This window comes from Drosophila takahashii, chromosome 2L (assembly GCF_030179915.1).
Source record: "Drosophila takahashii strain IR98-3 E-12201 chromosome 2L, DtakHiC1v2, whole genome shotgun sequence".
Lineage (NCBI taxonomy): Eukaryota > Metazoa > Arthropoda > Insecta > Diptera > Drosophilidae > Drosophila > Drosophila takahashii.
Window position 1 is genome coordinate 26,356,728 of NC_091678.1, and position 14,210 is coordinate 26,370,937.

Below are 14,210 nucleotides of genomic sequence, written 5' to 3' on the forward strand. Positions count from 1 at the left end.
CATCGATCTAAATAAAATCACTCAAACGCAAATCCCACCATATTTTCCTACCGAACTAATAACCATACATCACAGAGATGACCTTAAAGAAATAGGCATTCTCTATGAGGAAGAGGGAAACCTCATCTTCTACCACAGAAAAAACCACTCAACCGACCGAAGAGATGGATTAATCCATAACCCTACACTCATAAAAATTAATTTCTAAATTTTGGAAATCTCGCCATTGAATCGGCCTACCTTTGAAAATAGAAAAAAAATTTCTTGTTATTAGAAAATTGTCCTTTGAATACAGAAAACCTTTCTTGATGGAAAAAATTCAAGAAAGAATTGTTCTTAAAAATAGAAAAATGAAAATCTCATATGTTTGTTTAGCCGTCGCAGCCAAAACATTTTTGTACGTATTTAAGGACAAAATCACCTTTGAATATATGAATGAAATGACCCTAGAATATAGGAAAGTAGCCATTGACTTCCTTCGGCTGCCGAATGTTAACGACAAGAAAAACGAAGTGGGACGAAGGGCCTACTCGGCCCGACTACTTCCCGGCTACCGAATTCTCTGATCCCCCGAGCGTCAGTTGTGAAAAAAATTCGTGAGTGATGGACGTGATTTTCAAGCGGATAAGAGGTGAAGCCTTTTTCCGAATATTCAAAGGTATGTAAATATGTATATAATTTTTTGTATAGCGGGCGTACAATTGTATGTATGTAATTAAAGGATACATTTCAAATCTTTTTACCAAGCGTATACCAATTTAGGTGAATTGTTTTTTAGCTAAGAGCTACGTACATACATACCTTTGTACGTAAATTTGTGGGTGTACAGTTCTATAATAACTTTATCTTATTACTCGCATTTTATTTATTTTTCAGAGTGAAAATACCTGCAGTTGCATCAGCCAAATAATTTGTTTGTCGAAGCTGTAATTTTGTTTTAAAACCTTCTAAGGTAAGAAAAATATGTTGTATTTGTTTGACATACTTATGTATGCATGTAAATATCTATGCATGTACGCGGCTCACCCGATCTGAAACCCGATTTTCAACCCTTTCATATTCTGCTCCTCTCTCTCGCTCGCTTGACCTACGCGTCGCGACGTTTCTCTCTTCACCTTCTTAAAACTGACACGATCTGCCCTGCTTACATTCGGTCTCCCTTCGCGCAAAGGACTGTATGTAAATATATATGTATGTATGTACGTGTCTCTCCCGTGCCTCTCTGTCTCTGAAATTCGATTTTCAACCCTTCATTTTCTACCTGTCTTGCTCCTCTCTCTCGGTCGTCTGTCCAACGTGTTTGTATTTTGGCTATTATTAACATTACATTATTTCAAAAAAGTTGTTTATCTAAAAACAAATCATTGATATCCCAATAACTCTTTTTTTATAGATGAGGAAAGGCGAAGAAAATGGATCACCTTAGGTCATATGAAGTTCAACAGACCTTGGGCAATAATAATGTTTTCTTGAGTCAAAAATGTGTTATTTAAAAATGTTGAAATGTTTAGTGTTAAATGTTTTAAATGTAAATAAATATAATATGCAAAAGAAAAAACCAAGTTACATTTTATTTTTAGGGTTTCAGTGTTAATATAAAACTTCCTTTCAAGAAATATTATTTCTTAAATCAAGAAATAAAATTTCTTGAAAGGAAATTTAAACAAGAAAGAATTTTTCTTGTTTAAAAGGTGCCTTTCTAAAAAACCCTTTCTTGTTTTAAGAAATTTAATTTCTTGAAACAAGAAACAAACCACCTTTGAAACAAGAATCGCCTTTCTTGTTTTAAGAAATATTTTTTCTTGTTTTTATGGTGGCTTTCTAAAAAACCCTTTCTTGTTTTAAGAAATTTAATTTCTTAAAACAAGAAATATTTTTTCTTGTTTTAATGGTGCCTTTCAAAAAAACCATTTCTTGAAACAAAGGTGAGGTCGCCTTTGGCAAAAATTCAAGAAAGAATTTTCTAGATTTTAAGGAAATTCTTCGATTTTTTTTTATGAGTGTAGTCAATAATATTATTTAATAAACACAAGCCACCATGCCTTATTTTATTTTACCCTGTATATACTCTCCTCTGTAAATACACCCCCACTATTTTAGTCTACTGTAGTTTTTAAGATCACAACAACCAAATCAAACATCAAATTTCTCAGGGTTTTCTGTTTTGTAATCATTTTTTCCCTGAATTTAAATTAACTATATATATTATTAACTATATATATATATATATATGTATATATAAAACCAATTACAAACACACTACTATCAATGCCGTACAGAGTACAAATAAGAATAAATAATAATGTAAAATCGTAAACCCGGAAAAGCTTTAGGCGCTGGGTTAAAATGTAACACTAAATAAACTAAGTAAGCATGAACTTGTCACTCCCTGTATTACTATTGAATAGGATTAACTATGTATCTATACCAAAAAAAGAAATCTAACAATAAATTGAGCAAAATTGAGCACCACTATGATCAGTGAATTGTGTTTGTGAAATCAGTAGTGAAGTGAATAATGCCGCCTAAAACTAGTGGAAAGGCAGCCAAGAAGGCTTCTAATAAGTGACCTACAAAGTTCTGTAGAAAAGTGGATCCGTATAAGATAAGTAATTCAAAAGTCAACTGCTCATGCAGTTTCGAGCACAAACCCAACTGGCGACGCCCATACGCGGCAAACATGTAATTTGTTTAAAAGTCCTTGTAAAATTAGAAACATGCCATACAACCAAAATGCAAAAAAAGTGAACAAAACATCAAAGATGCAAAGCGAAGAATCACGAAGAAGAATGCACCAGCGATGAAGAATTCACCAGCGATGATGAAGACGAAACACCTAGGCGAGGTATATCAAGGAATCAGCTTGCTATACTACTAAATGAACTTCGCCGACTAAAGGAAGTCGTTAAAGATCTACAACAACAGCTAAGCATTGCAAAAGTCAATTCAAATATTAATCCATCTGCGATAAAACAAAATAACAACAATGAAATCGTCCTTGAACAATCCAAAACAAAAGAAGACATCGAAAGATAAAACTATACCAGCAAAGAAGACATCAACGTCGACTTCATTAAAGCCAGCTGCAGCATCTGGACCAACCCCAGGAAACAGCGACACTCTGAAGAACCTTCCAGTTATCGTCCTCTTTAACGAAAACCCTAAAAAGATTAGAGGTATTCTGTCCAACAAATATACTCTTAATATTATTAACAAAAACGTAATGCACATTAAACTATACACACTAAATGATCTACTTAACGCTAAAGATACTCTCATGCAAAACAAAATGTTATTCTTTACATACACCTCAAAACAACTAAAACCCCATAATATAATCAAAACAAGAGAGAACGCTATAGTCGGGTGCCCCGACTGTCAGATACCCGTTACTCAGCTAAAGGGAGAGCGAAGGAGATGGAAATAAAAACTTTGATCCGCCGTAACTTTTTAACGAATGGTCGGATTTTAAAAATTTCTTCTACATTCCGATAGGTATTGATAAACACAATTTTTAAAATCGTATTTAAGCGATTGTGAGCGTTAGAGGGGCCGTGGCACCCTTTTGAAACAAACTTGCGCTGCGTCAATCTTCTAGCTTTTATAGTTTCCGAGATCTCAGCGTTCATACGGACGGACAGACAGACAGACAGACGGACATGGCTATATCGACTCGGCTAGTGACCCTGATAAAGAATATATATACACTCAGAAAAAAAATCGCCCTAAATTTTAGAAAATCGCCATACTTTGAAAATCGCCTTGAAATTCAGAAAATATTTCTATTTTTCAGAAATATTTTTCTAAATAATAAGAAAAACTTACCCTGATTAGATCAACTCCTCTTGTTATCCACTTTTAGAAAAATTTTCTGTTATTCAGAAATTTTTCTTTCAAACTAAGAAAAAATCGCCTTACATTTTAGAAAATTGGCCCAATCGGTAGCCTAGGGGTCTAATGCGAGCGGATTATTTGTTTTCTACGCTTATATTCGGATGCGTGTGTTCGATCCCACGTCGAGGCGGACATTTTTTGCGTCTTTTTTTTTTTTTTTTTGCGCATTAAAATGTATACTTTAATACAAATAAGGATTTAGGTAAGCTAACACACACATAATGGATAAATAAGAGTATAAACCTAGAACCCAAGAGAACAGAATGAGAATGTACTTTGTACAGCGCCTCTCGTGATGCTTCCCTGGCGCAGCTAGTAGAGTGTTTGACTGCAAACTGTGAGGTAAGGGGTTCGAATCCCGCGAGCGACCAAAATGTTTTCCTCAAGATAGTAAGTTATTTGATTTTTATGTTTATCATTAATAAATAATATAATAATTTCAGTTATTATTTCAGTTACAATTAAAGATTAAAAGTGTGTTTGTGTACAAGCATCGTGACGTCATCCATGTGTTTAAATAGAGGAGAGAAAAATAAGTTGAAAAACGAGAACCCCAACAACAACACCCCACACCGACAGACTCCACCCAGTCGGCATAACTCCCGACTCCCCGATTTTTTTTTTCTTCTTCTTATTCAATTTTGCAAAAACTAACCCTAAATTTAAGAAATTTTTTTTCTAATTTTTAGAAATATTTTTTCTAAAAGGCAAGGCGAGCTGCCTTTGGCTTAAAAAGTATGGCGATTTTTTTTCTGAGTGTACTTTATAGGGTCGGAAATGCTTTCTTCTAGTTGTTACATACTTTTGCACGAATACAATATACCCTTTTATTCTACGAGTAACGGGTATAAAAATACCACCCACAGCTTTTGATCAATCTGACCTTAAAATAGCTCTTACTGAAGCCGTCCCTGAAATAGAAATCATATCCATAGAACCATATAAAATAAAACACTGGCTAATAGTAGTTAAAAAATCAACCGAAATTAAAAATATTTTTTATTTAAAGACTCTACTAAACTGTAGGATAGATATGGAAGCTTTTAGGACCCACCCGAAACATATAAAGCAATGCCGTAAATGTCAACGTTTTCGACACGTTGCATCCAACTGCAACATGCCATACAGATGCGTTAAATGCATTGAAACACACGCCCCTGGGCAGTGTAAAATCAAAAAGCCCGAAATGAAGACGAAAAGTTGGAAAACGTGACCCAATGCGTCAACTGCAACGGACGACACACAGCCAACGCAAGAATTTGCCCTACACGCAAAAAATATATAAAAGAAGCTATAGATAGACGTAATAAACAACCACCAACCTATAACAAAACACAAAATCAAATCAAAGAAGGCATAGGATAAGATAAGCCGCCCTAAAAACAAATTACCACAATAATAACGAAACAACAAAAATAAAGCAAAACCCTATAAACAAAACAAGAAACACAAAAAAATTCACGTTTTAAGACCGTAATAATGATTCAATGAAACTTTTTGGGAAAAATATTGTGGACTGCACAAATAATGCAAGAAACCATACAGAAGTACCCAAACAATGACAACCAAAACACCAAAAAGCAAATATTACTTGACTTTATTATAAACATATCAAAATGAAGGTTAAATATTGTCGACTAATTTTGTAGACATGTAGGATTTTTTTAGCCATCCTTTTAATAGCCAACTTAACCAACGTACCCGCCAATCCATCGGACCAGCAACCGCCACTTCGAACATCAATGCGGTCTCATTAAACACACTCATCTCAACATCAAAGACTAAATCATCGAACGCCTGAACCATGGTGGAACCAGGGCTGTGAACCCATATTATTTTTGCATGGGTTCGGTTCGGGGTTCAAACCTAATCGACAGATAATGTTCCGGTTTGCGAACCGGTTCAATGATGAGCCGGAGAAGAGTTCAGGTTCAACCCAGGGTTCACAAAAATAATTTTTTTTTAATGAAATAATAAAGTTAACATTTACTTCCATGTATTTTCATTGAAATATGTACCATAACATTAGGACTTATAAGTAAAGTTACAAGATTTATAATTTATTACTTTTATTAATTTAGTAATTTTAATGTGGTCATACTGCGAAAAGTTTTGGAAGATGATAGTTATATATTATTAGATTGTTTGAGTTAGATGCAGTCATTGCATAGACAAAATATTTGCGCATTTTTATTTCCCTTAGTAAATAAACTTTACGTTAATATAATCAGAAAATCCCCCACAATGTTGAAAAAAAAACACGAACACACAAAATAAATTTTTCGTAAACCGAACCAAATATCAAAAAGAAAAGTTCCGGTTCGGTTCCGGTTCAATTATAAAAAAATTCGGCGCTCCGTTTTACGGTTCAGTTCGTTTTCTAAAAAAAGTGAACCACTCCGGTTCGGAGTGGTTCAGCTCCGGAGTGGTTCACAGCCCTGGGTGGAACTATACCACCCATGGTACAACTATACAAGGTAGTCTCGTCGGCAAAATGTGGTCCGTTAACGATACTGACAGTCGTGCGAGTAAATGGGACAGCGATATCGCTCAAGCACGTTAACGGACTAAAAGCCGAACGGTTAGGCAGCCGACGAGACTACCTTCTATAATTGTACCATGGTTCCACCATGGCCTTAACACAGCATCCACACCAGAGAGCTGCAACGAGTATGATCGATCATCGCGCGATCATTTTCGTTTAATCCGGTAAACTCACTCGGCAACGAATAATCACGAACAAACCCGAAAGCCAAAGTACGATCCGATCAACTACCCGACTCGCTTCGTAACGATCAATGATGTGATTTTGAACTTCGGGTGTAGGTGAACAAAATGATCGTTCCGAAGCGCTCAATCGTTCCCGATGATTGCGACCTCGAGTCAGTTGTACATGAATAGATTGTGAACGGATTAATATGATTTCTTGTGACGACGAAATAAAATAGATGGAGAGTGCACTTCAATGTATATTACACAAAAAAAAAACTTGGTAAAATTGACCAACAAAGATAGTTACGTAACTATTAAAATGGTTACGTGTATTTTGTTTTTGCTTTGGGTTTGTGTCTTTGCTAATTGTGTGTATTTTGTTGTTGTGAAATGACTATTTACTTAGTAGAATTGACAAATTTGCTGGTTGGGGCCTGTTTGACAATTATTACAGTTGATTTTACCAAGTTTTTTTTTTGCGTGTACATATATGTTTATTGAGAAATATTTATTCCATATGAAACTTTTTCCTTTCCGGTGGCCTGACAACGTGTAGCTTCCATTTGATATTAGTTCTAAAACGCTTTTAAAATCTATTACTTGTTGTCCTTTTGTGCAAATATAAAAATACTAGCTGTACCCGGCGCGACTTCGTTCGCTTAAAATTAGTTTTGAGTAGATTACTTTAAAACCTCTGTGTAAACAACATTTTTAGAAGATCCTTCAGGAGCGAGAATAATAAGGCTACTGGCAGAGCTAACTCTAGAGCATGCGACATAAAATTGTCCATGAGAGAAGCAATCTTCTCTAAGATCTAGTCCAGCCAGCTTCAAAGTCTGCCCCTGCGATTTATTTATAGTTATTGCAAAGCAAACTTTTAGAGGGAATTGTAGCCTTTTAAACTGAAACGGCAGACTGGATGGTATTAATGGGATCCTGGGTATAAACACTGTTTTCCCCTTCGCGCATCCCGTAAATACTGTTGCTTCGATTATATTCTTATGAAGACCTTTTATCTGCAATCGTGTCCCATTGCATAACTTTAGGGGACTTAAATTTCTCAATAACATTACGGGTGCTACATTCCTAAGAGACAGATTATGCTGAGGAATTCCTGGAGGATTCAAAGAATTTAAAAATTCAACAGGGTAATGAACAGCATTATCAGCATCAGGAACAGAGTCGACCGATTTATAGAAGACCATCATTCTAAACCATCAAATGAGTTTAGCAATAAATTATTAATAGTGGTTGCTCTTTCATTTTTCATTGTCAAAATGGCGCGCTCAGATAGCCAATCTAAGCTTTTACTTGATATGTTAGAAATGTCAGGAAATATTTTGGATGTAAGATCTTGAACGTTTTTGACTACATTTCCTAAGCGTGATGTTATAACTATTTTTCCATCAACTGTTGGATGGACGCCATTCCCAATTTTTAAAAGAGTTTCGGCAAAAATTCCTGCAGAACTGTCTCCTTTTAAGTGCACTCGCATATTTTTCGTGAGCGCTAGTTTTTTTATCTGTGGCCATAAAAATTTAGATTTTAAACAGGCCTTTATTTCGTCAGCTCTTGCACCTCGTGGCACAACAGGAAGGGTTTGGCGAAAGTCTCCAGCTAGCAGGACTGTAATACCACCCATCAACATAGTATTCTCATTAATATCTTGCAGGGTTCTTTTCACCTTTATGTGACATGGTGCACTCATCCCAAACAATAAACTTACAATCTTTAAACACCGCAGTCATATTACATTGCTTTGAAATTGAGCAATGAGGTGTTTCTACTTACTTACTTTAACTTAACTTTTTCTTAGTAAAACTTGTTTGTCACCTTGACCTTATCCTCACTAAAGTCCAAACGAACTTTATCTTTCTCACCTTCACCCTTCCCTTACAGTTCTTTTACCCTAATCTATCCAATACCTCCTTAATCGCAACTTAATTTTATAGATTTGGTTAGCTAAGCGAATGCAGAGAAAAACTTTTATTTTTTTTTACCGTTTATTTTGAACAGATCTAACCCCCAAAAACCTTTAAAACATAAAAAAGAATATATAAGAAATAACACACAAATACCTATGAAAGGCTACGGCCAAAATGCTTTAAGCGAAAAACGGATCCGCTCGCAGGATCGGTAGGTAAACAAAAAAAGAAGTGCCCCAATGTCGGCTGGGGATCAACAGCTGGAGTTAAATATTTCGGGAAATGAGGAAAATTAAAAAAAGCACCTAAAGCTCCAACTCTTTTGGGTGAAAACAGTAGGTGTAATTTTGGAGACGAAATTTGCCAGCAATTTTCGTCGTGCGCTCTCGTCTTTAACATAATTTAAATTTTTGCAAAATATTTGATTTAGAATGGCTGCATTGGTTGATCCGTTATTTTGTCCTAATTTAATCATTACATACTTATGTATGTACATGCCAATTTGTCGATGTGTGTGTGTGTCATTGCGTTTCTCACATGCAAATGTGACGACTGAAAGTTTTTCCCTGCTCTCCCCTTGAAAGCCAATCCAAAATGGTTTTAAAATCAAAACCAAAATTCCTTATGAATTTAATGGGTTGGCTACACACTTTGACTTAGAATTGCATCCATTAGATAATCCGTTCTGGTATCCAAATAGAAAAATTTTATCAGGTGTTTCTAAGCCAGAAACAAAACATTGGCGGCGTCTCTTTCGCTTCAAATGACTCTCTCTCTGCTCACTACTCTCTCGCTCTGCTTTTGCTGACGTTCGTGAGTGCTGCAAAAAAACAAAAACAACGTGCTGCCAAAGAGGCCCCCCGCAACCCGCGAAAACAAAAAGGATCATATAAAATCAACCGTGGGTCCAAAAAACGAAAAAAAAATACCTTACTAATTGTATGGCATAGCTCCGCACTTTAAAACAAAAACGGATGCGATCGCATAATCGGTGCGGAAAAATTAATTAAGTGCCCCAACCGGAAGTCGGTGGGGGCTCATCTTCTGGGCTTTCAAAGATTTCCACAAAGAAAGCTTAAAAAAAAAATATCAACTTTTGTTTGGTTAAAAACTGTGGGAATGGTTGATGTTTTAATCAACCAATTTTGCATTTTTCGAGAGTCCTGGGAGTCCTTAGGAGCCGAATTTTAAAAAATCCTTTCTTAGTGCACACCTCCTCTAACACACGATTCAGACCCAATTTTTTCCAGAATTTTAGGTCTTATGGTTTGGGCTGGGGGAACATGCCGCAAATCGACATCTACTCTTTTATAGTAATACTCGATGAATGCGGTCTAAGTAAAAGTCGTGAACTTGTATACTTTTTATCAGTTACACTGTTATCAATGCAATTTTAATTTGCGCACAAATGTACACTTGTTTGTAAATTGGAATTAATTATTTTTAAATTTATTGTTTTGAATGAAACGAAAACATTTGCACACACACGAAAAGATTGACATCCCATACAAATAAGCGAAGTAACTTATTATTTTCCGATTCCACATTTGATTAATAATTATTAATTTTAAACTCTTTCAATTTTGCATTGGCTGAAAGGAAATGAATAATTTTAATTGTATTTAAGCACATTATGTACTTTCAAGTAGAAACATAAGCACACATTGTGTGTATGTATTGCATTGTACAAATCAAAACATTTCTTAATATGCATATGTACATACGTATTTCATGAAAAGTTAGAATCTTAAGATTAATAATTAACTTGGAAACATTTTGGCTTCGTTTACAGATTTTGTAGTAATTTTTTATCTTCTTCCATGGTGGAAATTAAATAAGGCTCTTACTTCTGCTACAAAATGAAAAATGTTTTTTGAAAAATAAAACCTAGGCATTTGATCTACAGGACTGACTATTGATCGAAAATCATATTGATCGGAACAAATTTTAACTTAAATTGCCCTTTTCCCCTCCCCCTTCCCAGCAGCACTACCCCTCCCCCTCATCAGTTTTCTTGGCTGCTGCTCTCTCGGCCGTCGCTCTCTTGGCATCCGCTCTCTGGGTTTCGCTCTCTCGACGGGCTCCCACAAAATGCAACGCAATAACTTAGGAAATCAAAATAAATTCGTTAAAAATACTTTAAAAAAATGTTAAAAACTTAAAAAATTAAACTTAAGCATTTGGGCCATAGAATAATCATTTAGCAAAAAATCATCTCGATCGGAGCAGCGGTTTAGATTTTTTAAATCAAAAAGTTAATTTTAAATGTAGCCCCCAAATTATGGGGGATATCGAAATTTCTTTTAGATTTCTAATTAGGCCCTTTCAAGACCTAAAATTCTGCAAAATCAAAATTTTGAAATTCCAACCACTTTAGAAGCTAAGCTTAAGTAAATCTAATGATTTTTTGCTCTAAATGTGGATTTTGGAGCTGTTTGGGGCCACTGGGGGGACATGTCGGACCTTAGTGGGCGCCTACGCCCCCAATGGAATACTGTGAAAAAATTTGGCTGCTCTAGCTCTTATGGTTTAGGCTGTGGTCGTATCCCCCTAAAAATCGGTCTTTCATTTTATAATCTTTAGAGATGTTGTGCCAAATATAAAGCAATAACACGAACTGCATTGTCATACCGATAGGCGCGAAGCACGATCACACCAATCGATTGCACAAAATATTCGATCACAAACGGGTAAAATCTTCAAGCCGAACGGTCACACACGATCAGATCACACACTTGAACGATCACAAACGATCATTCATGGCACGATCGCATTCGCTCACCGCTCATTTCATTTCGCTCACCCGAAGCGATTAATCAAAACGGATACGAGTAAATGATCGGGTGTACCCGAAAATGATTGACTCGTTGCAGCTCTCTGATCCACACGCAACCCAACCATCGAACGATCTCGCTCTCGCTCTCTGTTTCGAACAGGTCCAACACGCTCTCACCACCCACTCACCAGCATCCACACGCAACTTCCCAGCGGGAAAGTGAGAAGTTGGTTTTTGTGTTCTTGAAATCCTGTTCCTTTTTGCAGGCGGCGGTGTGGGGATAGATAATTTCTGAGCGTTAAATGGGGGTGGGTTTCTGAGTAGCATCGCTATCAGGCCACTTAAGCGCTGTGTGAATTCTATGGCACTACGATTATAATTCTTTTAACAAAAAAAATCACCAACTTATAATATTAAAAAACCCTATGATTTACACCAAAACCAAAAATCGTGTTCTCACATTTATCTTAAATTTTTAGTAATTTTAAAATTCGTAGAAAAAATGTTATTAATTTTTAATCAAATAAATTAATTTAAATAATTATAATCAAAATGCCTATAATCATAATATTTATTGATGATTTTAATTTATTTTACTCAAAATGTTTACAAATAATAATAAGAATGAATGTGGGACTCAAAAAAAAAATTATAAAGAAAAGCCACGGTAAGACGATTAAAATATTTGATCACATTTATCAAGGATTGCCATTAAATTACAAAGAAAACTATTATTGTTTTATACATTTTTAAATATTTTCTGTGAAATAAAATAATTTGATCGTCAGATCGTGGCCTAAGCCATTTTTAAGTGTTGTTAAAAAATAAAAATTCGTGTTGGTAGTATTAATAACACGAAAAATGCCTAATATACCTATAATATACGTAACCTTTAATGATTAGGGTCCCTGAAAAGTATTGTTTAAACGAAATACTAATTCGGGGCCAAAATGTGACCGAACTTTACAACGAAATTTAACCAAATGTATCTGGTATTTCTTTTGGTATTATCAAGAATATATTGCAGGGTCACATCATTTTTAAATTTGTTGGAAAAAGTGAAAAAAAGTGAAAATAGTTAATTTTAATCTAAAAAAACAATAAAAAGGTGAGTGATAAAATAAATTTTGTCTTTTTATAATCTTTATTTCAGCGTTACAAAGGTTAGTATCACAGATATTTTCGCCATTAATAAATATACGCCTCCGGATGCTATCTTCAACACAAATTCTGCATTTCAGTGACACTTGAAATGTTTTTAATCTTTACCAGTGATAAATGGTGTGAGGTGTTCATTAAATGGTTGTATAAATAGTACTTCAGTACTAACTTAGTTGTTTAACTTAATCAAAATATTTCATTTATTTCAGCCAGGCCGACTGAGACTTCTTGGGACCAGAAGTGTTGCGCCTGCGTTTGTCATATTTTATTTTTTCTTCTCATAGTTTTTGATATATGTACAGTGGCTCACAGCTTATTTCGTGCAGAGGTAAACTTAAAATTCAAACTTGTATAGCTAACAAACTATACGATAATTTACCAAAATTTAAATGCAGTTAAGTTAGGTAGTATTCTGGCCCTTATTAAGCCACTTTTCTATTTTAAGATTCCATAGAATAACACTTAAAATTAAAAAAACTAAAATCATTGACTTTTTTAATGTCACAGCTTATTTCGTGCAAAACTTTAAAATTATTATTATTTGTAAATTATTTCTAAAAATGTGTTTTTTTTATTTTTTACATTGATTTTCCTACCGAACTAATAACCATACATCACAGAGATGACCTTAAAGAAATAGACATTCTCTATGACGAAGAGGGAAACCTCATCTTCTACCACAGAAAAAACCACTCAACCGACCGAAGAGATGGATTAATCCATAATGCAAGAAACCATACAGAAGTACCCAAACAATAACAACCAAAACACCAAAAAGCAAATATTACTTGACTTTATTATAAACATATCAAAATGAAGGTTAAATGTTGTGAGGAACCGTAAGACGGCCCTTACAATTGCCGACTAATTTTGTAGACATGTAGGATTTTTTTAGCCATCCTTTTAATAGCCAACTTAACCAACGTACCCGCCAATCCATCGGACCAGCAACCGCCACTTCGAACATCAATGCGGTCTCATTAAACACACTCATCTCAACATCAAAGACTAAATCATCGAACGCCTGAACCATGGTGGAACCAGGGCTGTGAACCCATATTATTTTTGCATGGGTTCGGTTCGGGGTTCAAACCTAATCGACAGATAATGTTCCGGTTTGCGAACCGGTTCAATGATGAGCCGGAGCAGGGTTCAGGCTCGAACCAGGGTTCAAAAAAATAAATTTTTTTTAAATGAAATAATAAAGTCAACATTTATTTCCATGTATTTTCATTGAAATATGTACCATAACGTTAAGACTTATAAGTAAAGTTACAAGACTTATGATTAGATTGATTAGATTAGATTGTTTGAGTTAGATGCAGTCATTGCATAGACAAAATATTTGCGCATTTTTATTTCGCTTAGTAAATAAACTCTATTTTAATATGATCAGAAAGCCCCCCACAATGTTGAATAAAAAACACGAACACACAATATAAATTTTTCGTGAACCGAACCGAATATCAAAAAAAAAAGTTCCGGTTCGGTTCCGGTTCAATTATAAAAAAATTCGGCGCTCCGGTTTACGGTTCGGTTCGTTATCTAAAAATAAGTGAACCACTCCGGTTCGGAGGGGTTCAGCTCCGAAATGGTTCACAGCCCTGGTTTAAACAAATTCAAATGTTTAAACAATTTGATTCACGGCTTCCCCGCCCACCTGCCTTCCCTATTATTAATATAATTCTAATCAAGTCGAAAAATTAATGTGAAAACAAAAATACTGAAACAAAATATCAATG

The 14,210-nt window shown here is 35.0% G+C and overlaps 1 long non-coding RNA gene across 1 annotated transcript; it reads left to right on the top strand.

Moving 5' to 3' along the window:
* Window positions 1-569: 569 nt before the first annotated feature.
* Window positions 570-1,824, top strand: LOC138911829 (uncharacterized). Its single transcript, XR_011417466.1, has 3 exons — window positions 570-658; window positions 877-952; window positions 1,394-1,824. It is a non-coding gene; the product is annotated as an uncharacterized lncRNA (long non-coding RNA).
* The last annotated feature ends 12,386 nt before the right edge of the window (window positions 1,825-14,210 follow it).